Source organism: Paroedura picta, chromosome 5 (genome assembly GCF_049243985.1).
Source record: "Paroedura picta isolate Pp20150507F chromosome 5, Ppicta_v3.0, whole genome shotgun sequence".
In the NCBI taxonomy this organism is placed as follows: Eukaryota; Metazoa; Chordata; class Lepidosauria; order Squamata; family Gekkonidae; genus Paroedura; species Paroedura picta.
The window spans coordinates 113768559-113793453 of NC_135373.1; the positions used below are offsets into that span (position 1 = coordinate 113768559).

The following is a 24895-nucleotide window of genomic DNA, read 5'->3' on the forward strand; positions in this document are numbered from 1 at the left end:
GTTCCAGGAGTTCATGACCGCAAATCTGATATGGCGCATCACATCAGTGCCATTCCATCCATCCACTAATGGTCAAGGTGAGCAGATGGTGAGGATGACAAAGGAGGTGCTCACCTGGATTGTCTGGAGGGATTGGAGTCAGCAACTGGCCCATTTCCTTTTTTTTTTTTGGCAAAAGTTTTTATTGATGCAGCTGCATGCAATTTAGAATCTAAGCTTCGGGGGAAAAACACTTGTTCTTGCCTGTCTTATGTCTTTCTTCAAATTTCACTTTAGCTTCTCACAGTGCTTTGCATTTCAGTGCTGGGTTCCTAAAGATATCCTTGTTGACCACAGTTTTGTCCAGGGAAATAACAACAGAATACCTGGTGTATACAATCAAAAGGTTGTATTTATATACTTTCACAAAGGACTTGGTCTTGGACCGTTTGGCAGTCTTCTTGCCCATACTGGTTGTCACTGTATGGCCTGTCTGATGTGCCATTGTCAATGTTCATGACGATTACAGCTTTTGGGCCTGAATAACATCTAGCCAGGACAAGAACCACCTTCCTGGGTTTCATAAACTTGCCCATCTCGGTAACTTAGCAAAGATGGCATCCAGGCTGAAAGAGCATGACTGGCCTATTTCCTGATGCATCAGCACAGTTTGCCCACGTCATCCACCAGGAGGAGTCGAGCAAAGCTCCTCATGAATAGGAGGCTGGCAGTTCTCTTGGACAGGCTAAATCCATTCTCGCATCAGATCGGCCTCCAACAACCCCAGCATCTAACCTGGCACCAGGTTAGAGCCACCAACGGCAGAGACCGTTGACACACAGGACATTGTGACTGCCCAGAACAGCACAGAGGTTGACATGTCCTGCACAACAGTAGTCAAACCCGAGGGAATGCTGATGCCATCTGAGGTTGCCTCTAGCCCAGCAGTGAGCCTCCCCCCCCCCATGGAACTCTATCATTCATAGTGAGTGCAGGCTCAACCCCAGTACCTCCAAGACTTTGTGTGCCAATTGGTGTGCTCCTATTTAAGGGGAAGGGGTGTCTGTTGAATACAAAGGGATCTTGAGCTTGGGAACTGACACTGGGATCCTGAACCTTTGCTGGGTATTTGCTGGTCCCGGGCATATAGCCAATCACAGGACAGACCTGAGGAACCAACCATGGTTACAGGCAATAGCATACCTTGACAGGAAACATGATAATGTATATAGTGGTGGCTATATTTGTTCAGTATTTTCTGGCTCTTTTTTTTTTTTTTTGTAGCTGAGTGTCCATGTCTTACTGAACCCACAGATTTAATACCACCTGAGTCAATTTCAGTGTTATTTATCTTTTTATAATATTGCATCATCAATACCTGTGGTTAACTTAATGGTTGGGATGCTATGTTTATGAAATTATGATTCTTTGTCTAACGGCTGCAAGCAACAACAAAAAAAAAGGAACAAAACAAAACTCTGAGTGAATATTTCTTCATTTAGCCCAGTGTATTGAAATTAACTGATTCCAGGCAGGCACAAATCTCTCATGAGAGGATTCTGTAAAACGTAAACTTTGTTTTACTGTTAAAACATATATTTATAGTTTGTATATAAAAATAAACTTTGGTCTGGCACTCAAATGTTTATTTTTCTTGTGAAAATTCCCACCCACCCCCAGTTGTATTCTGCAACCCTCTTAGGGATCACAACTCACTGGATGAGAATTGCTGAATTTGAGGAAAGAGAGATTAAATCATTTGATCCATCCTGTCTGGATCATAGGCAAGATTAGAATTCCCCAAATGTCTCCTCCTAATAGGCCATGCTCTGTGTAAGACGGAGTCAAAACAGTTGTAGAGTAACACACAACAACAAAAAAGCAAAACCATTGTGCAAGCAGCATGTAGGCAAGAATGTTGCTTGCCTAGGAACACCAGCTAACAAAAGGTTGGGAAAGATCGGTTTAATAAGCAAACTTTTGGAGCATATCAGTAATCAGTAAATATAAATAAATCAGTTTTTTTTATAAGATTTTTATTTTTATTTTCCAGAATTAAAGATAGTGAAATACATGCAATCTACATTGTTAGTACCAAAAAAAAGAAGGGTTATGCTCTTCATTTAATACATTTAGTTCCCCGTTTCAATCCCCTTTTCTATTATTTTCTTAAATAGTTCAGGTAAGGGTCCCATTGTTCTTGAAAGGCCTCTTCTGTTCTTCCGTTAACTATTAGTGTCAGTTTAGCCATCTTGGCAAATAAATAAATCAGTTTTGCTCCTTTTTGTACCAGCTTCTGGCCCCTTACCTGCATGTATAGGTGAAATCCAGCAGTTCTTTGGACAGAAAGCTTATTTTCTCTATGTGGGAGGCTTGTTCCATACATCTGTTTTTCCTTGACTTCTCCAGTTGTAAATCATTGTCAGCTGATTCACCTTTGCTTCTTAAATGGAAATTGATAATGCCTCTGCCTTTCCATATGATGGAAATTGTATCTAAAAGCTGTCTGCTCTTTATTAATCCTTATTCCCTGTTAGAAATGTGCAAGTAAGAAACTGAACAGGGACACCAGATGGACCCAAAGTGTGATCCATCAAGATTTCACAAAAGTTTTTTTAACTTATCACTTACCTCCTTGTTCCTGAAAGGATTTTTTATACCTGCAGACCCCAGGATGGTTGAGACATCGGAGCCTCATATAGTATTAAACCTGCAAACTTCTGTCCATCTGCTAATGATTAAATTAAAATTTAATATATGTATAATAATTTTAGTCAAGGTTGTTCATTATTTAAATACTAAAAACACATTGAATCAGTACTAAGTGGCTATATATGGCATAGATCATTGACTTTTTATTTTTGGTTAGTGCTTGCTAACTTTAACTTTACATTCTAAAAATACTTTTCTCTCTCTGGTCAGTGTATTATCAATTGATGTCCCCGGCTTGCGATAAACGTCATTGAGGTATGAGAACACCAAGTATGATATGACTTGGCTGAGTGTGAATATTTATATGAGTGCAATTCAGGTTGAGAATTGCAACTAGAACTGTTTTTTCCTCAACAAATTTTCCTTCTGGGTTTTGTTCTCTGAGTCATAGGGTTGTTGGGCATCCGCTCAGGCAGAGCTGATGGGGTTAACTGCTCTGTAGAAGAAACTTCGAAGGGGAGCCCCTTAGGCTACAGGACGTGGCTGGTTGCCACTTGGGTGGGTGACTCAGTTGGTGGTGGCTTTTTTTGCCCTGGAAATTAATACTGACTCAGCATCCTTTTGTGGAATTATATAAACCATATACTGCTGGTGCTACCCTTCAAATAGTAAATAAAACTAGGGATCAGGGCAATTAAAATTCCAAAGGCGTTTTTTGTGACCTGGCTTGTTTCCAACATGAATTATATAGCTCCAAATGCTTTCTAAAGCTTTTAACAAGATAATAGTTTAAGGAGGGAATCTTTTTTGTTCTACATTGCAGTACGTTGTGAAACAGCTACCACTTGACATCACAAGCAGCAGCAATGAGTGAAAGGGTTCTCTGTTATAATAAAGGAGTATAACAATGCATGCTAAAGGACCTCTACATGGTAAGATACTGTCTCGTATTCAAGTGCTGATTTCCTTTAGTTTCAGTATTCCTTTAGTTTCAGTATTCCAGAAGTCCAGTTCTAGAAAGCATGTTTTCTGTACAACTTGGGCACCAATAAACAGGAATTGCTGTTTATTTTCCATAATCTAAGATAATGTTTTATAAAACAGAATGGTACTTTTATATTTGTAATATGTATGCATTTTGGGGGGAGAAGCTATCTGGATCTTGAACTAGAACCATGATAGCCAGGGGTAGTCAAACTGCGGCTCTCCAGGTGTCCGCATTTGCTGGCAGGGGCTCAGGGGAATTGTAGTCCACGAACATCTGGAGGGCCACAGTTTGACTACCCCTGGGATGAGCTACCCAGAATCATACATACCTCTATCGCAGTGGTTCTCAACCAGTTTAATTTTTGTGGAAGAACACTTGCATAATTTCATGGTTTTTTAAAGTTTTGTTTTTTACTGCAGATCCGTGAATATAACAGAAAATCTAGTTGTTATCCCAGATTTGTCAAACAAATATAGGCAGTCATAGGAATTAATTTCAGCAACAATATAAGAAAAAACACTGTGACATAGTTGGCAAATACAACTATATAACAATACAGGATTCAAAAGTCCATTAAAACTTGTCTTCTTTTATTTAAGTTTTTATTTTTTTAATTGATACGTGACAAGGTTCCGGTATTAAATCCCTTGTTTCACTTCAGCTTTATCACAGCATATTATTTCTGAAAAGATATAAAATACAAAATATAAAAAATATAAAATACAAAAGCAACAGAACCATGATTAACAGAGATGATTTGCCACTGCCTGCCTTTGTGTACCCTGGACTTCCTTGGTGGTCCCCCATCCATGGACTAAACAGACCCAACCAAGTTCAGGCTAATCTAGGCCGTCCAGGGCAGGGTAGGCCTTCCAGTTAGTAACAATTCCAATGGTTGATCAAATAATTTAATTATACGAAGGCTCCAATCCTACACACACTTTCCTGGGAGTAAGTAGCACTGAATAGGCCTATGTTTCTTAGTGGGGATGCTTAGGTTTGCGCTCTTTGGTAGCAATTCTAAGCACATTTCTTTATTTATTATTTATTAGGATTTTTATACTGCCCATTCTTTACAGCTCTGGGCAGTTTACATGGAACATTATGTAATTTTACATGGAACATTATAATAATCGATAACATACAAGTTTCAATACAACATCTCAACAACCAAGTAACAATTTATAAGACAACATAAATAACAACAACATTGAGGAGATCGAATTTGTTCAGTCAGCAGTAAGTCTGAGCATCCGCTCAGCCGTAAGTCTCACTTTGTGCAGTGGGTGGATCTTACTGTGGGGAAAGTATTCTTAGAATCGCAGCCCATGTCTGACCTTTTCTCAGTAAAATACTCTATCATGAATCACAGAATCCTAGAGTTGGAAGGGCCCATACAGGCCATCTAGTCCAACCCTCTGCTTAATGCAGGATCAGCCTAAAGCATCCAGGATAAGTATTTGACCAGCTGCTTTATGAGGGAGAGCTTACTACTTCCTTAGGCAGTCCATTCCACTGCTGAACTACTCTGACTGTTAAATTTCCCCCCAAATATCTACTCGATATCATTCTCCACATAATTTAAACCCATTACTGCGGGTCCTATCTTCTGCTGCCAGCAGAAACCACTACCTGCCCTCCTCTAAGTGACAACCTTTAAATCCTTCAAAAGAGCCGTCATGTCCCCTCTCCACCTCTTCTTCTCCAGGCTGAACATTCCCCTCAGCCTTTCCTCATAGGGCTTGTCCCCAGGCCCTGGATCATTCTTGTTGCTCTCCTCTGAACCCGCTCAATTTTGTGAGGGTTGACAAGAAGCCAAGATGTTTAAAAAGTTTTTTCAATGCACTCCTGAAGATTATACAATTGTGTTTAAAAGCTCCATTCTGATAAGACATGAGGTACTGTTGGTTAGGGCTGGGGTGGGATATGGAATTAGCCTAGTCTGGGTGAGGATTTGTAAATTGGAAGTGATTCAAGTCAACAGTAGGTTGCACAGATGTCAACTGTAGTGCATTGCACTTTCAATCAGTATTGGCTCTTTCCATATCCACAACCATGTTGGGGAAGTGTGATCTGGCCTCAGCAATCCATGTTTTTGTCAACTCTAAGTTAGATTACTGAATGTATTGTAAATGGGGCTACCCCTGAAGACAGTGAAGAACCTTCGATTATTATAGAATATCGCAGTGAGATTGCTTCCTGGGACGGACTAAAGGCAACATATTGCCTGTGTAATAAATGAGCTCTTCCATAAGCCAGCCAGCTGGTGACCTTGGGCTTGCCACAGTGCTGATAAAGCTGTTCTGACCGAGGAGTAATGTGAGGGCTGTCTCAGCATCATCTACCTCACAAGGTGTCTGTTTGAGGTGAGGAAAGGGAAGGCGATTGTAAGCCACTTTGGGACTCCTTCTGGTCGAAGAAGAAGAAGAGTTGGTTCTTACATGCCGCTTTTATCTATGCCGAAAGCAGCATGTAAGAACCAACTCTTCTTCTTTACTGTCTGTTTCTCGTTCCGATGCAGGTTTTGACACGTAAAACTCTGTGGGCTTAGGACCTGGATACATAAAGGACCACCCACCCCTATGTAGTCCAGCATAGACACAGCATTCATTGTCTTCTTCATGTCCCATGTCAGAGGTGCGGTTGGGTGACCATGAGAAAATAGGGACAGTTCTTGATAAATAGGGACAGTTGGTATGTATGTAATAGGCAAGCAGTAAGTCTTGGCCAAACCAAGTATAAATAAATTCTTGGCCTTCTGTCCCCACTTGGTCAACAGAACACCACCTCCAGCTTGCTGTATTCTGAGCTCCACCTCAAACCATAGCTTCAGATCCAGTTCCAAAAATGTACTGCAGAGACTCTAGGGCTGCAAGACACCCACTTCAGGTCTTGTTCTGGGTACAGCAGCTGACAAGTCCTGACAGAATGTTCCCTATCAACTGGTATAAACACCAGTTTTCTTTTTACAATATTATTTTGTGAAAGTGTATGTGTTTGTGCATGCGTGCATTCGCAAGATGTCTAGTCTTAGCTGTGTGGGAAATATGGTTGCTGACTTCCACCGGTAGACTCTTGCCTACAACAACTCTTACAGCAATTTTCAGCCCAGTTCACATGGGGAATTCTGTATGTGTACATGGCCCCTGTTAACTGGTACTACATGGGGATGCTTTTGAAATAGTTTCTGATGCTGCTGCCTTTGCAGAAAATGGATATAAAGTAAATCCTTCTGATTCACAAGGGCAGTTTATACTGCCATAAATTGGTAGAAAAGAATGTGGGAGCCAGAATTATGTCTTTAAGATGGCTTGTGGGGCTCCTCTCTGTGATTCCTTACTTCTGTTTCCTGTTTCTGGGGCACCAGAAAGCTGATACACTCAAGGGAGTGGTAGTTTTTAAACTGGTCACTCTAGCTGACCCTTCAGTATAAGTTTGACTTGGAAGCAAAATCATAGAAGAATAGAGTTGGAAAGGGCATCATGGGTCATCTAGTCCAACCCCTGCACTATGCAGAACACACACAACTTTATTGCTCATCCTCTGTAACCTGCCACCCCCTTGAGCTTTCACAGAATCAGCCTCTCTGTCAGATGGCTATCCAGCCTCTGTTTAAAAATCTCCAAAGATGGAGAACCCACCACCTCTTGAGGAAGCTTGTTCCACTGAGAAACTGCTCTTTTAAATACTTGAAGATGGTTATCAGATCCCGTCTCAGTCGTTTCTTCTCTAGGCTAAACAGACCAAGCTCCTCCAACCTTTCCACATATGTCTTGGTCTCCAAACCCCTCACCATCTTTGTTGCCCTCCTCTGGACACACTCCAGTTTGTCTACATCCCTGTTCAACTGGGTGCACAAAACTGAACACAGTACACCAAGTGAGGCCAAACCAGAGCAGAGAAAAGTGATCTGGACATAATACTCCGTTTGATACAGCCTAAAATCCCACTTGCTTTTTTAGCCACTGAGTCACACTGCTGACTCATGTTCAATGTACGGTCTACTAAGACTCGTAGATCCTTTTCGCACATACTACTGCCAAGACAAGTCTTCCCCATCCTATATTGGTATAAATGGTTTTCCTATCTAAATGTAGAATTTTACATTTGTCCCTATTGAATTGCATTTTATTTAGTTTAGCCTAGTTCTCAAGCCTATCAAGATCATCCTGTATTCTGATTCTGTCTTCTGTTGTGTTTGCTACCCCTCCCAGTTTAGAATCATCTGCAAATTTAATAAGTACCCCCTCTAATCCCTCATCCAAATCATCATTTCTAAGTAACTAGAAATAAAGCGCGCTGTGAAGGGAAATACAGCGGGCGCTAGTGCGTAGGGAGGAAGAATGTCGCGAAGGAAGGTAGAAGAGGGGAGGAGGAGTGGGAGGGAGAAAGCAGGGGAAGAGGATTTTGCAGGGATGTATAGAAGGGAGAAGAATTGGAAGGGATCAAGGAAGTAAGAGAGGAAGTAAGTGAAAGGGAGAGACAGAGAGAGAAGAAAGAGATGGAGAAAGGGAGGAAGGAAAGAAGGAAGGAAGGGAAGAAGGCAGGCAGGGATGTAGATAGAATGGGATGGGAGAGGGGTATATGTGAAGGGCTGGGTTGGCGGGGGGGAAGTGGGAGGGAGATGGCAGTGTGTGTGTGTGTGTGTGTGTGTGCGCGTGTGTTTGTGTGGGTAAAAGGTGTGTGTGTGTGAGTGTGTGTGCGTGCGAGGGAGCGGCTGGGCCCGGCAGAAGGCTTGTGAGGAAGGGACCCGGGGCGGGAAAGGAGCAGGGACGCCACGTCCTCTACACGGCGTCCCTGCTCCTTTCCCTAATGGGAGGAGAGCGGCTGGAGGATTCACCAGGCAGACAGCGTCCTCTGTCTGTGCGGCGACTCCCCAGCCAGGCCAAGTGAGGCTTGGGCAAGCGGCCAATGGGGAGCCGCTTGGCCTTGGATGGGCCCCCTGAGTTTTTGTCCCGGACAGAGCCCGCCCTATCTCCTCCCACATTGCCTTACTCTTTTATTTCTTCCGCTCTGCAGGAGCGGTCAAAGATGTTGAACAACACGGGCCCCAGGACAGATCCGTGGGGCACTCCACTCGTCACTCTTTTCCAAGAGGATGCTGAACCCTTTACAAGTACCCTTTGGGTACAATCTGTCAACCAGTAATCGATCCACCTGACAGAATTAGGATCCATACCATATTTTACCAGCTTGTCAACAAGAATATAATCTGGAACCTTATCAAACGTTTTACTGAAATCCAGATAAACTATATCCAGAGCATTTCCCTGATCCAGCAAGGTAGTCACTTTCTCAAAAAAAAGAGATAAGGTTGGTCTGACATGAGTTGTTCTTGCAAAGCCCATGCTAAGTCTTAGAAATCACAGCTCTGTTTTCCAGCTGCTCAAGGACCGACTGTTTGATGATTTGTTCCAAAATTTTACCAGCTAGAGATGTCAAGCTGACAGGTCGGAAGTTACCATTGATCTTCCAGCAACAGAGATAATCTGGAGAAAATGGCTGCTATGGAAGGTGGACTTTATGCCATTATATCCTATTGAAGTACTTCCCCAACCCAGACCCCATCCTTCTCTCCACTCCCCCCCCCCCCGCAGTCTCCAGGTATTTCCCAATCCGAAGCTTGCAACCCTAGTTGCTGACTCCTAATAAACTCTAATGTCCTTGGACAGAACATGAAATTGAACTTTCTTTCCAGTGTGTCCTTAGGACAAACTTTGCAGGATGAAATATAATTACTGGATGAAATATAATTACTGCAGGCATTTGGTCATGTTTACAATCTCCTCCCAGGCATGACAACTGACTTTGATTCTTAAGACCGCAGGCAGTCAAGCGTCCTAATTTCTCTTCTGAAAAGGAGAGACCACATCAACACCATACTGTAGCACTGATTCAGGTCTGACTCAGGAAATATAGCCATTTGTTAAGTCACTTCCGCTAGTCTCCTAAATCTGGCATTCCCTGTTGGCAAGATCCTGATATCAGTCAGCCAACAAAATATAGCAGGATATCAAAGAAGATATATAATAGTAGGAGAACTGGTTCAGTTTGGTCATTGTTGGGTTTTGGGGTTTCTTTTTTAATAATTGGGTCTTGGGTTACGTATCTCTCAAATGTAAAACCTTCCTTTTCCCTCCACAGGACGGGCAATGATTGCATACTTTAAAAGTCCCCATTTGGCCAGTGCTGACTACATGCTTACACAATTATCCCTGGCCTGGAAAAGATCTAAACCACAATGGCTAAGTATAGAGGCTTCAAAAATATCTTCATATATACAGTGCCTGAATACACAAACATAACCAGCCTTTCCTCTGCGTACAAGAGCAATATTTTCCATAGGATTCATATTGACATTAGCTTTTTCTCCTCCAGTCCTGCTTATCTACAAAAATAAAGCCTCTAGAATCATAGGCCTCCCCTGAACCCCACTTCACCTCTCCTTGAAACCCAATATAAGCAGTGGGTGGCTTCTGTCAACCCTGCCTAAAGTGTTTTTTTTAAAAAAGGAGAGGCACTTTACGCCTCTTGATTCAGTAGCTCCTAATAGGGCTTATTTAAAGACAACATTATAATTGTTTAAAACATCATGATGTGACTGCACCAGTAACAGGATTAACAAATTAGGATTCCAAACCCCAAAAAGTGCCAGCTCACAGGTGTGTTATGTCACTTAGCATGTGTGAATGAGCTATCACAGAATGTGTGGTGTGTTCACATTACTTCACATTATCTTCCAGTAGTTCCCATGTGCTGAGTAATCAGCGTGCATGTATGTGTGAGCCAACTGAAGTTTGATGGGCCAGGGCTTCAAAATACATAGAAGTGACAGTGTCAGCGGATAGCTGTGCTGGTCTACAGTAGGAAAGTTAGTCCAGTAGCTCCTCAGAGACCAACAAGATTTTCAGGGTATGAGATTTTGAGAGTCAAAGTTCCTTTTATCCAGCATGAGTAGGATGTCCCTGACAAAGGGCAATTTGATTCTCAGAAGCCTACACTTTTTCCAGTTGGACAACTGTGAGCTGAGCTTCTAGGCCAGGGGTGGCCAAACTGTGCCTCTCCAGATGTGCATGGACTACAATTACCATGAACACCTGCCAGCATGCTTCCAATGGGGTGCTGGCAGGGGATCATGGTAATTGTAGTCCATGGGCATCTGGAGAGCCACAGTTTGGCCGCCCCTGTCTAGGCATTGGTGAGTTACATCCATATAGGGCACAAGGGTATCAAGAGTAGCGATGCAGGGCTTACATTGTTCTGGCTCCGATCACGTCAATGAACTTAGAAGGGTGTACCTCTGCTTTGCATTATGCTGTGTCAGGGAAATAGGCTGCCTTACTCAGGAGCTGGGCTGCAGTGAGTAGTACTCAGATCGTGGTCAGTCACAACAGCATGAGCAGAGGACCATGATAGGTCTGTGTTAGGGGAGGAAGGCATAACCAGGTTGTAGAAGTCTGAACTGGAGTCGGGAATTAGCTGAGTAATCAGTTCAGGTGTTACTTGGAGGAAGGGGAGGCTGGGTGTAGGAATGAAGCAAGTACAGGTAGAGAGCAAGAAGACTGAAGGTGCTAATTAGTGGAGTCCAGTTCCGTAGCTGGCTGAGTTTAGATTTAATTGAGCAGTGAAATTGTCACATTGATCTCAAATGTACCAGTTCTTTTCTAGGGTTGAAATGAGGGGGGAACTTCCCCAACCCTTCATTCAGATGAGCACAGCACTGATTGGCTGGCAGCTGTGACATCACACTCTCCTCCTGTATTTAAAAATAAGGTGGTGAAATAATTTTTAAATAATTAAATGTTCATGAAGCATTCTCCCCAAAAAACTATCAAACATGGCAGGAGGAGCAACTGATGATATGGAAATTATTGGATTTACTGAGACATATGTTAAATCAATTTGATTGTGAAGGCTGGGGGAACTGGGTTTACCATGAAGGGGAATACTCAGTCCCTATGATGACTATAGACTATAGATATATAGACTATAGATGACTATAGAGCCTCTTGTGGCGCAGAGTGGTAAGGCAGCCGTCTGAAAGCTCTGCCCATGAGGCTGGGAGTTCGATCCCAGAGCCGGCTCAAGGTTGACTCAGCCTTCCATCCTCCCGAGGTCGGTAAAATGAGTACCCAGCTTGCTGGGGGGTAAACGGTCATGACTGGGGAAGGCACTGGCAAACCACCCCGTATTGAGTCTGCCATGAAAACGCTGGAGGGCGTCACCCCAAGGGTCAGACATGACTCGGTGCTTGCACAGGGGATACCTTTACCTTTTACCTATGATGACTATTGTTTCTGTATGTTGTCTGTGTTCTTCTTCGCCTGTAATTAGGTGAGGAATTATATAAGAAAAAATGGCTACTGCGTTCCTGGTGTTTATACCTGGCTTGTCCAGTATGCAGGCATTTTCTTACTCCCTATCAGAAATTTAGTGTCTACAATTTAAATCCCCTGAACAGATTGCTGAGACATGAGTGCATGTACTCTGAAGTACCTCATACATGGCTGCTTCACAGCCATAGGGAATGGGACTATCTTTTAAAGTCCATTCATGGTTGGTTTCTGGCCTGAGAACTGCTTTATCAATACGGTTTTAGGCTGCTCTATGTTTGTTTTATGCCGTGGCTTGTTTTTAGCAGTTCTGACTTGTTTTGTTTTGATGTTTTAGTTCTCCATTGCCTCAAGCAGGTCACTGGAGAGGTGGCATATACATTTTCTTCTCTCTCTCTCTCTCTCTCTCTCTCTCTCTCTCTCTCTCTCTCTCTCTCTCTCTCTCTCTCTCCTCTCTCTCCAGCTGCAGAATCTATATAGTCTGTGGACAGTATCTGATATTTCCAAACACCAAATTCCAGGCTTGTTAATGTTATATTTCATAGTGAAATGTGAGTCCCTTTAAACGCTTGCTACTTTTCTGCATGGTGACTACTTTTGCAAAAGTAGAGAGAGGTCCTTTAAGGTCAGTCATTAAAAACTCATCCAGAAATGGTACTGTGTAACATGCCAAGTATGGAAAATGACATACATCAGGATCTCTAAATACCTTTCATTGCAAAAACAGGCCAGTTTTCTTAGAAGTAATTCTCATTTTATTCAATGGGGCTTACTCCCAGGTCAGCATACATAAGATTGCAACCTTAATAACTGATATTAACATGAATGCCAACCTCTCCATTTGTGCACCCACCAAAAAGAAGAGCCACACTGCAAATCAACAACTTCAATGCATTGTCCCCCCCTCTCCCCCAGCTTATTTCTCAGCTGATATAACCTGTTCCAGTGCTTGTGGTTTGGACATGATCTTGCCTGTAAATCAGCAAGCAGCATTTTTGTTTTGTATGTGGTGGTATGGAGAAGGTTCATAATGTACAGTCCCAACACTGAGAATAGCATCCTGACCCATCTGCAGTTCCTGTACTTTGGGAGTGGTGCTCTAAATGCCAGCCCAGGTTGTGCACCTCAAGGAGGAATACCTGTTTTGTGCTTGAGGTATAAGTTTTCCACAGACACGTAGGTGGTACTTGGACGTCTGGCATCTCTGTACTATTATAGTACTTCCCTCAGGAATGTCTTTTTTGGCCATGGGTTAGAAGTATTGGCATAAAGTTAGGACAGGGGAAACACACCCAGCAGGTTCAGGATAATGAAACCTTCTCTTCCTCTTCATGGGGCTGGCAGACCTCCATGCTTTTTACTTTGCAGTTTAAGGTCTGAATTTGTATCCTACACAATTACTTAATGAGAATTAGCTCATCTGCTTGGCTTTCACAATGATGGGAGATGAATGCAAAGGCTGATAAGAATTTAGGCAACTGGCTTTTGTTTGTTTGTTTAATAACTGAAACAGCTGTGCAGTAGCTTATGGTATCCTCCCTTGTCTGTGTACCTTTCTTTTATTGATATATCCACAAAGACACACACATTTTATACACATACACACAAAGACTTTCCATTCAAGTACATGAAGTAGCTTTACAAAAATTAAATACATTAATTTGGAAAAAATAATACAGCACATAAACAGCAACAGTTGCTGAATTCTGAACATAGGGTTGGTTTTGAATGCTTTTCAGGGATAGGCCCATATAAAATGCAAAATAGTCTATTCTGGAATGTTACCTGAACATAAATAATGGGCGGGCCAGATCTTTCTTAGCATCATAGAGTTGGAAGGGGCCATACAGGCCATCTAGTCCAACCCCCTGCTCAACGCAGGATCAGCCCAAAGCATCCTAAAGCATCCAAGAAAAGTGTGTATCCAACCTTTGCTTGAAGACTGCCAGTGAGGGGGAGCTCACCACCTCCTTAGGCAGCCGATTCCACTGCTGAACTACTCGGACTGTGAAATTTTTTTCCTGATATCTAGGTGATGTCATTCTCCACGTAGTTTAAACCCATTACTGCGGGTCCTGTCCTCTGCTTCTTCTGTGTGGTGTAGTGGTTAGGAGTGGTGGCTTCTAATCTGGTGAGCCAGGTTTGATTCCCCACTCTTCCACATGCAGCCAGTTGCATGACATTGGGCTCTGACCCTGATCGTGCTGTTCATACAGAGCAGTTCTATCAGAGCTCTCTCAGTCCTACCTACTTCACAGGATGTCTGTTGTGGGGAGAGGAAGGTAAGGTGATTGTAGGCTGCTTTGAAACTCCTTCGAGCAGTGAAAAGCAGAATATTCAAACCAATGCTGCTTCTTCCTCTTCTTCTTGGAATTCCTCCCAAAACATAGTTTCTAACTAAAGGCCAATGAAGCCTCTTTCCAGGACTGATCCTTCCTAATGAAACCAAAGGACAGTTTTGCAGGCCTCATTCGTACTGGGCTAACTTTCATTTCCCATACTTTCCGTTATCCATCCCTTTACTGACAAAGATACAGTAATGTTAAGAAAGTTGCAGGGAAATAAAATGTGATTGCTGAATTCACCTTCTTCCTGCAGAATTTCAAGTTTTATTTTTTTAAAGAATTTTCTAATCCTTTGTTGTTGTTATGTGCGAAGTCGTGTCCGACCCATCGCGACCCCATGGACAATGATCCTCCAGGCCTTCCTGTCCTCTACCATTCCCTGGAGTCCTTTTAAGTTTGCACCTACTGCTTCAGTGACTCCATCCATCCACCTCATTCTCTGTCGTCCTTCTAATCCTTATGAAAGACAAAAGTTTTTCTGCAGAAATTATTCCAGAAGGGCTGCTGAATAAGATTTCCAGTGTTCAGTTTTGTGGCTTGAATAACTTCTAGTGTAGCCCCATCAATAGCACAATCAATCCTTTGTATACATTTTTAAATGTTCAAATTATTTATACAACACATAATTCAGCATTTCTTGATACATAATTTTAGTGAGTACAGAATTTTGCTGTTTTGAATGCAGAGTAGGCACAACCTTACCCAGTATTTCTGAAACATGTGCTTGTTTTCTTCCTGTCTCTCAGCCTTTTGAGGTGGTTCATTCTTCCCAATTTTTTCTGTTCTCTCTCCCTTCTCTGCATTTACTTGGGATGCTATTTCATAGTCTCACAAAGGAGATTGTAGAGTGGGCCCTGCCTTTTTATCCTCAGTTTGTCTCATTCTATATGCTTCCTCTGGGTACTCTATGGGCAATTTTAGGAATTGACTTTTCTAGTTATAGGCACTAAATTAGAGGACTTAAAACATGTAATTCATCTCAGTCCCTGCGTGAGCATTGATAATGCTAATGGATTAGCAAAACTGTGTCAGCGGAGTGTATCAAGAGTGGTGGTCTTGTAGATACTTGGACCCTAGGCCATGAAGGGTTTTTTTGGGCTACCTGAATTAGATTGGGATACTAATCAGGAGTTAATAGAATGACTACAGGATCAGTGCAATATGCTTATCTCCTAATAGTGATTGATCTGTGATATTATGTACCACCTAGAGTTTCCAAGTTGCCTTTGCAGAGTGTGTTACAGTAGTGTAGCCTTGAGGTTAATATTTTTTTAAATCCACATTACTAGAACTGCTACGTCAAGGTAAAGAAAAAAGTGAGCATTTGAGACTACGGCCCTTATTTTTTCTGTTCACTCTCCCTTCTCTGCAGTTGTTGGGGGTGCTCTTTTCATAATCTCTCAAAGGAGATTGTAGAGTGGCAATCCTTGCAACCAGTGAAGGGGATGAGATTTTACCAGAATTACTCTTCTTTGTAGCGGTTCCAAGATACGGAGCTGGAACTGAGAACCTACAGGTTCTCTGCGTGAGCATCCTCTCAGTCACAGGGATATGCAGTTTCTGGGTATTAGGATTCTAATAATGGCCATCTTTCTTTCTCAGTCCAACAACTTTGGCACTTTCCTCGGGGAAAGCATTGTTGTTCAAATCCTGCTTATGCTACGGCAGCAAGGGAATTCAAACACCTTACTGCTAATTAATGGGAGACTCTGATGTGGAAGCTCAGCCAGCTATTCACCCCAGTGTACGTCTTTGTTACATATGCAAGGGAGTGTGCTATGGGCTTTGCAACATAACCACAATGTTCCTGCCACTGCCATTTATTTATTGATAACTTCCTTGCTTGGGTACTATGTGTCACTGGTGCGCGAGGTCATGATTACAGGGTGGTGACAGAGTTGCTAGAGTCCCTGCGAGTAGTTCTTGCGTTGCTATGTTATCGCTCATTTCTGCTGGCATTTTTGGCTCTCATTTTTTGCTGCTGGAAATGCAGAGCACCTTGGTTATGTTATGCCAGCATTAGGACTGGACAGTCCCTCCATTACAAAGCAAAGCTCAACAGCTTTGTCTGTCGTAGTACAGAAGGACCCAGGTTCAGTTCTCAGCACCTCCAGCTAAAAAGATCAGATGGTATGAAAGATCTCTACCTGAGAGCACGAAGAACTGCTGCTAGTTTAATAAGCAATGTTGACCTGGACAGACCAAAGGCCAATATGAGACTAAGGACTCATTATAAAACCATTGTGATATTAGTTTGGTTTACTATCTGCTGTTGCCGTAGGAAGGTTCAAATAATATAAGACAGTGAAACTTGTGACCCACCTGGTGGATGTGTGTACAGACTGTGGATAGCAGCACAACAAAACAAAATCAGATTCCAGTGGTACTTTTAAGACTAACAAAGATTGGCGTGCTTGCACTCGAAAACTCACGCCTTGAATAAATCTTTGTGGGTCTTAAAGGTGCCTCTGGACTCTGATTTTGTTTTGTTGTGCCGCTTCAGACCAACACGGCTACCCACTTGAATCTGTGGATAGCAGCATACAGCTTGTCAGACTTCTCTTTGATGGAAACAAGCATTTTGCAAGAGAGAAAGTAGGAAGACACTTGGACAAGGGTGAATGTACCTGACCAGAGAGAAAGCATTGTGACCTAGCTAGAAACTTGGCAGTGGATTGGAAAGATTATTTTATTTAATTAATTCTTATACCCAACTTTTCTCCCTAGTGGGGGACCCAAAATAGTTCACAGCATTGTTCTCTCCTCCAATAGTTTACCCTCACAACCACAGTCCTGTGATGTAGGCTGAACTAACAGCAGGCCTCCCAGATCGTAGCCTGATATTTCCTACTCCCAAAACATGTAAATGTGGTCATAGTTATGAAGATCTTTATGACAATAATAATACGAGATGGAGAAAGAGAGAGGCAAGCGGTCTCAATCCTGATCCACAGAGGGTTTGCTTATAGCCACAGAAGCAAATAGGATGAAGGAATGCTGTTTCATAACCTCTCCAAGAGATTGCAGAGAGGGGTCAAACTCATAATGCAAAGCAATATTCAAATTCAGGTCACTGTCTGACATATGAATTGCCCAGGATGTGTATCATGTTGGCTAGCCAGTATCCTACCCAGCTATACCTACTCTATGTTCTTGGGTGGTGGTGGGGGTCATCAGTCAATTATTTTTCCAGCAGACCTTGCTCTTAATCATTCCAGCCTCCCCCCCCCAGTGATGGCAGTAATATAACTTGGTTAATTATCACACCGATAGTAACCATTGCATGGGAGCAGTCAGGTGGACGCTGAACTAAGGTGACCAGATTTTCCCACTTTTGGAGGGACATCTGGGGGCACCTGGCAAATTGTATTTATGTTGAAATTAAAAAAATATATATTACAATACTATTTTTGCGTTCTATGTGTTCTATGAAGCTTTGTATTGCTCTATATAGACCAAATTTTTAATCAAGAACCCCACCGGTCAATGGTGTCCTGCTTTACCAATGTTATAATCTGGTCACCTTACACTGTACTGTGGTGGCATCGTTCTTCACCCTTTCTAGTGCATAAAAACAGACTCTCAGCCTGGTGGCAGAGAACCCTTTCATTGTCCATCCCCTATCAAGAGGTCAGCTCCATTCTTGCTTACAGAGGGGAACATGGGCACAATACATGAGGTCATCACAGCCTTTACTGAATAGTATCAGTGGTGGAATGAGTTGCAGCAGTACGATAGAAATGGCTTTCTGTGATTTGGGGTGCAGCCTCTTATTGCTGTTTCAGTAGCTGTTTTGAATCAGGACAGGCCCAACTCGCAAGGCCTCTGAGAGGGATGGACAGTAAACTATTAAGAATACAATGGAGCAGACTAAGCTGGACATCAGAGGGGACAAATGGTGTCATGTCACTTTCTCTTTGAGCCTGTCCTATAAACTTTTCTGGGAAAGCCCGTCTTTGTTAATCTTCTCGGCCCTTCTGTGGCTCAGCGGCAGAGCATCTGCTTTGCATGCAGATGGTCCCAGGTTCAGTCCCTGGCATCTCCAGTTAAAAGCCTCAGGTTGTAGGCAGTGTGAAAAGCCTGAAACCCTGGTGAGTCTCTTCCAGTCAGCTGACAAAATTGACCTTGACACATCAGTAAACTACCTCAGAAGAGGTGTCGCTCCAGATGGGGAAGAAACCACTGCATTTGTCCACAGGCTAGTTCACAGTTCACTTCCAGATCCAAGCCTCTTCAATGTACACCTGTCTTTTCCTTCTCCTTACCTTTGCATTAATTACATCATCTGTTGTCCACTATTTGAGAGCCAGTTTGGTGTAGTGGTTAGGAATGCGGACTTCTAATCTGGCATGCCGGGTTCAATTCTGCCCTCCCCCACATGCAGCCAGCTGAGTGACCTTGGGTTTGCCACAGCACTGATAAAACCGTTCTGACTGAGCAGTGATACCAGAGCTCTCTCAGCCTCACCCACCTCACAGGGTGTCTGTTGTGGGGAGAGGAAAGGGAAGGCGACTGTAAGCTGCTTTGAGCCTCCTTCGGGTAGAGAAAAGCAGCATATAAGAACCAATTCTTCTTCTATCAATTTCTAGCTTCCTGACCGCGTTTCTTTTTAACATGCCATCTTTGCGATTACCAACCAGCCATTATTTCATCAGGATGAACCATGTGACTAGCCTTGAAGGTGAGCTGTGTTGAGTGCGAAAAGCCCATAAACTTCGGAGCCAAGCTAATGAAAAGAAATGTTTAAATCCTCAGACTAACCAGGCTCTGTGCTGGCTCTTCCCATTGCTGTGTACACAGCTTTGCCTATTAAATATCTCCTGGTCAGGATGCCACTGTTAACACCTCAGGAGTAAAGCAGTTTGAGACCTACAGCCCTATTTTCATCCAGGGCCCTGTTGAAGACAGGCATTTGCTAGTTATTCAATGGCAGTAGCCAAATCTTCTTGCTGAATCTACCTAAAAGTAGTACAGAGCGAAACACAAAGACACAGAAAGGGAGGAGAGAAAGTACTAAGCACCTCCCATTCTCTCCTGATAATCCCTTGAAAATAATTGCGGACCCAAACTTCTGGCCTCTAGCAAATTTTCCACTCGATTAGAGGCCTTTGTGAGGCTAGGGAAAGAGACCCGCAGACTTGCACATTGTGGTGTCGCCTGAAACTTCCAGCTGGGATTTTTTCCCCCATCAAAAGGGGATTTTAGTAAAACCATTATAAGGGGCTTAGCCTCAGAAAGGCATCTGAGCTGTGAGACAGGAGTAGATTAGCATCAATGGGCTTGTTTTTGGCACTATGAACAAGAAGAGACACTGCATATACGAATCCCCTGTTCCCCTGCGTTGGTCTGCCTACTTACTGCGTTGGTCTGCCTACTTACTGTTACGGTACACGGATACGCATGTCCCGCAGTGAAGGGAGAGGGTTCTGGATGATTCACACAGGTGCTTAGGCATTGCTGCTTGGTCCCTAAAAAAAGGTAAAGGTATCCCCTGTGCAAGCACCGAGTCATGTGTGACCCTTGGGGTGACGCCCTCCAGCGTTTTCATGGCAGACTCAATACAGGGTGGTTTGCTAGTGCCTTTCCCAGTCATTACCGTTTACCCCCCAGCAAGCTGGGTACTCATTTTACTGACCTGGGAAGGATGGAAGGCTGAGTCAACCTTGAGCCGGCTGCTGGGATTGAACTCCCAGCCTCATGAGCAAAGCTTTCAGACGGCTGCCTTACCACTCTGCGCCACAAGAGGCTCTTGGTCACTAGCTTGGTCACTAGCCTGAAGCTATTGCCTGTTAGCCACTATTTGGTATCCCTTGAACAGCACTTTAGAGATGCCAACTCTTGGGGGGGGGGATTTCCTAGAGGCTTGGGATGGAACCTGGGGATATGGGTGTTGGGTTTGGGAAAGTGGGGTATAATGCCGTAGAGTCCATCCTCCAAAGCAGCCATTTCCTCAGAGGAACACATTTCTATCATGGTGAGTTAGAATTCCAGATCTCCAGGCTTAATTTAGAGGCTGAAAAATAGGGGGGAGGAAACCCTGAAAGAAATGAGAAAAGAAAGAAAAAAAGATTACTTTGAAGAGGCTTCAATGTGGTAAAAATAATAGTTCTGAATGAGACTCTTAACCAGTCAAAACTGATCATTACTGGGGATTGCTTGACTGGTATATTTTGGACTTCTGTGTTACATATTTAATTGCTTCATTGGATTGTTAACAATTTTGGTACTTCCCTAAATTTAGGGAGTCTCTTTTGGCAAAGAACATAGCCTTTTGATTAAGATTCACATTAGTGACCACATTAAACAATATTTTGATTTTCTGCAAGCCTCAACCAGATTTTTTTCCTTGTTTTTCAACTCACACCATTTAACTGTCTTATTTGCTTCACCTAGAGGCTGGCAACCCTACTTGACATGTATACCTTGTTAGTAGTCTAAGAGTTTTGTCAAAATGTGGATATAAAAAGGTTAATTGATGACTGAGTTTGAACTGTCAAAGTTTAGGCTTTCATTGGGAACAAGTGTTACTTTCTTGGCAGCACGGGAGACATTGTAAGGCTCCTTCTTACTCTGAGCCATTTGGAAAGAGCCGGTGCTACAAAAGTAACCTGAGACGTGGCCTTCAGTTATATGAGGCATGAAACATAAAGCCATTTGTAATGATTATTGCAAAATGTAGGGATATTTGTCCACAATTTTTTTGCTGCAGATTCCAGACGGCCTGTTTATAATAGGGTGTCCCAATTGATAACTAGACCTCAGATATCTCTTTGCGTGTGGAAATGGGAGACATCAAAAACTGTTTCAAAAGAAGATGCGGAAGCAATTAGAGTGGTAATATGGTGCACATGTGTGTCCATTCTCACTGTTCTGTGTAGCAGCTTCATAACTGATTTGTCAATGTTTTGCTAATTTGACCTAGCCCTCATTGGTCAAAATCAGAATTAATTCCTCAACCCTAGAATTGCACAGAGGAGTAAAGGACTGCTTACCAGGTCCTATGCATAGTTGAACATATTCTGTTGAAATGAAGAACGTAGCCTAGATCAGGGGTAGTCATAGAATCATAGAGTTGGAAGGGGCCACACAGGCCATCTAGTCCAACCCCCTGCTCAACGCAGGATCAGCCCAAAGCATCCTAAAGCATCCAAGAAAAGTGTGTATCCAACCTTTGCTTGAAGACTGCTTCTGCTTCTTCCTTTGAAACAGTTTTTGATGTCTCCCCTCCCATTTCCACATGCAAAGAGATATTTGAGGTCTAGTTATCAATTGGGACACCCTATTTTAAACAGGCCGTCTGGAATCTGCAGCAAATGCTGGCAGGGGCTCATGGGAATTGTAGTCCATGGACATCTAGAGGGCCGCAGTTTGATTACCCTTGGCCTAGATGAGCATAATGCAGCATGGGATCGCCTGATCTCATCAGATCTCAAAAACTAAGAAGGGTGGTATTTCAGTGGGATACCACTAAAGAACGCACCTCTGTTTCTTGCTACCTTTGAAAGCCCCTTTTTTGGGGGTTGCCATAAGTTGGTCATTACTTGACAGCACGCTTGTATGTAAAGTTCCTAAAACAGCAGATCTCAAGGCCATAGCTACTCTTCCTGGAACACTGATATGCCCAACTTGGTTAGGAGTCCCGACTTCTAACCTTCTAAGCTGTGTTTGATTCCACGCTCCTCCACATGCAGCAGCTTAGCTGTTCTGACTGAGCAGTGATATCAGAGCTCTCTCAGCCTCACCTCCCTCACAGGGTGTCTGTTGTAGGGAGAGGAAAGGGAAGGCGACTATAAGCCACTTTGAGACACCTTCTGGAAGAGAAAAGTGGCATATAAGAACCAACTCCTCTTCTTCTACTTACTCCCCCCCACACACACACACAAAATAAACACCTGGGGGGAAATTAGCTTTTAGATCGTGACATGACAATTTCTGTTTAAATGATAAGATCTTAGAACAAGAAAATGTTTTGTTTAAATTAGTGATGAGTGGAGGCTCCCTCCCTCACAATAGTGGTCCAGTTTCCTAATGCCTCTAGTGCTCGTCCTTTTGTCTGTTTTGTTTTGCCCTTGGTAATTGAATGGGTGTGAGCCTGGGTAACTTTAAAAGGGGATTAAACAGATCCAAGGGAAATGGCTATTAGCCGTGATGCCTAAAAGCAACCAGAGGCTACAAACCTCAATATCGGTGCAGGGGGCAACATCAGGGAGAAGCTTTGCTAGTAGTTGTGCCCTGGTTGTTGCTCTTCCAGTGAAACTGGCTGGCCAAAAAGGATGCCGGACTTGATGGATGGTGGGTCTGATGCAGCAAAGTTTTTCTCCTGTTCTTAAATGAGTGTACGGTGCTGCCTTGCAATGAATGCAGTGAAAAGTGCTGTACAACCCATTTATGGCAACCCCATAGGTTTTTCAAGGAAAGACACTTTCAGAGGTGGTTTGCCATTACTTGCCCTCTGCATGAAAACCCTGGACTTCTTTGGTGGTCTCCCATCCAAATACTAAACAGGACTGACCCTGCTTGGCTTCAAAGTCGGGCAAGTCTAGGCCGTCAGGTTCATGGCCTTGCAATAACAATGGAGTACACTGGATGTGCTCTTTGCCAAGAATGCCAGCCTAGACTACTGTTTCCCCCCCCCCAGGAGGATAATACTCACTCTGGAGCAGTGGTCCCCAACCTGCGGGCCGCGGCCCGGTGCCGGGCCGCGAAGACCATGGTGCCGGGCCGCGGCTCCCTCTCCCCGCCCCCCCCCGCAGTAAAAAACTTCCCAGGCCGCAAGCTTGCGGCCCGGGAAGCTTCTTACTGCGGGAGGACGGGGAGAGGGAATCAGGGCCGGGCCGCGCATCGCGCATGCACGGCCCGTGCGGGCGCGGCCCAGTGCGCGGGCGCGGTCTGATGCCCTGCCGGTCCCCAGCCTCAGAAAGGTTGGGGACCACTGCTCTGGAGCTTTCTGTAATCAGCTGTTAATGCAGATCCACTTGGACACAAAGCTACTAATGTTCTGTAACTGAAGACTAACCATGCAGTCCTCAGGACACTTTCCAGGACTAAGCCCCATTGACTAGGCCTGGGTGGGATTCTGAATAGATGCACTTAGGATTGCTCTTCGAATTAAAATATGACAACACCCAACTACCAAAAGGAAAGCACAAAGCTCCCCCATTTCTATCACTGAAGTGCTAGTGAGCATGTTACTTTAGAAGAAGAAGAATTGGTTCTTATATGCCAATTTTCTCTTCCCGAAGGAGTCTCAAAGCAGCTTACATTTGCCTTCCCTTTCCTCTCCCCACAACAGACACCCTGTGGGGGAGGTGAAGCTGAGAGAGCCCTGAGCTTGTTCAGAACAGCTTTATCAGCGCCGTGGCGAGCACGAGGTCACCCAGCTGGCTGCAGGTGAGGGAGTGCAGAATTGAGCCCGGCTCACCAGATTAGAAGTCTGCACTCCTAACCACTATACCAAACATAATGCATTGCATTTTAGAAATACTAGAGAATCCTACCAACCATCCACCCCCTTGAAGCATTGCATAAAGTAGACTTTGGCCTGTGAAAGGTCAAGCCACAGTAAGGGCACAGGCTTTGCTGCAGTAGACGTGCTGACTCTTCTGAAACAAGCTCACAGGTATGAAGTCGGCAGTCTTTTTAATATCCTTATTGCTCATTGCTCCAAATCAGGAGGCATTCCCAGGTACATACATAGCTGAGCTGTGCCGATGGTGTGAGAACTATTTCATTCATGTGTTGCATCTAATGGAAGTTCTGCTGACTGAAAACCCAGGAGATCAAAACCTTGCTGTAGGGGAAAACAACATTTTGTGCATTTGTTGCTACCTGCAGTGTCTCCTGCTGGCAGAGACCGAGACTGGAATAGGTTGAGGCTTTCCTCTTGGGTAGTTAATCTCTTCCAGGTGTCGATTACAGACAGTACTCAAGAGTGAGCTGTAATTGTTGGAGATTCTTAGAAACAGGATGTTAGAGCAGTTAGTTTCTGAGTACCAGGTAGGGTTGCCAGCTCCGGACTGGGAGATTCCAGGAGATTTGGGGGGGGGGGCTGAGGAGTGGGAGGGACCTCAGCCGAGTGCAGTGCCATAGAGCAGGGGTAGTCAACCTGTGGTCCTCCAGATGCCCATGGACTACAATTCCCATGAGCCCCTGCCAGCATTTGCTGGCAGGGGCTCATGGGAATTGTAGTCCATGAACATTTGGAGGACCACAGGCTGACTATCCCTGCCATAGAGTCACCCTCCAAAACAGCCATTTTCTCCAGGAGAACTGATCTATGTCATCTGGAAGTCAATTGTAATTCCAGGAGATCTCCAGGCATCACCTGGATGTGGGCAATTTTCTAGTGATGCTGCAAACCTTAGGCAAGACTTCAGCTGTGGTCCATTGGCTCACTCAATCAAACTTTATTACAGTCATTCAGACCAAGTTATATGAAGTCAATACATAAAAGACCCAAAGAATATGGTCATTTAATGTAATGCAATTTAAAACAGATAATAAAATAGAGCTTAAAATTATGCTGTCCATTGGCTTTTGTTCATTGTTTTAATTTTCATTTTGAATGGGAACTATTTTATTCATTACAGTGTTTTATT

General features: G+C 43.7%; 1 protein-coding gene and 1 pseudogene across 1 annotated transcript in view; one reads left to right on the forward strand and one right to left on the reverse strand.

Annotated features, from left to right (window-relative positions):
• The window catches only part of WNT5B (Wnt family member 5B), a 130518-nt gene that overhangs the window by 15296 nt on the left and 90327 nt on the right, over positions 1-24895 (forward strand). The window lies entirely within an intron of this gene.
• On the reverse strand, positions 212-1080 carry LOC143838895 (large ribosomal subunit protein eL27 pseudogene; annotated as a pseudogene).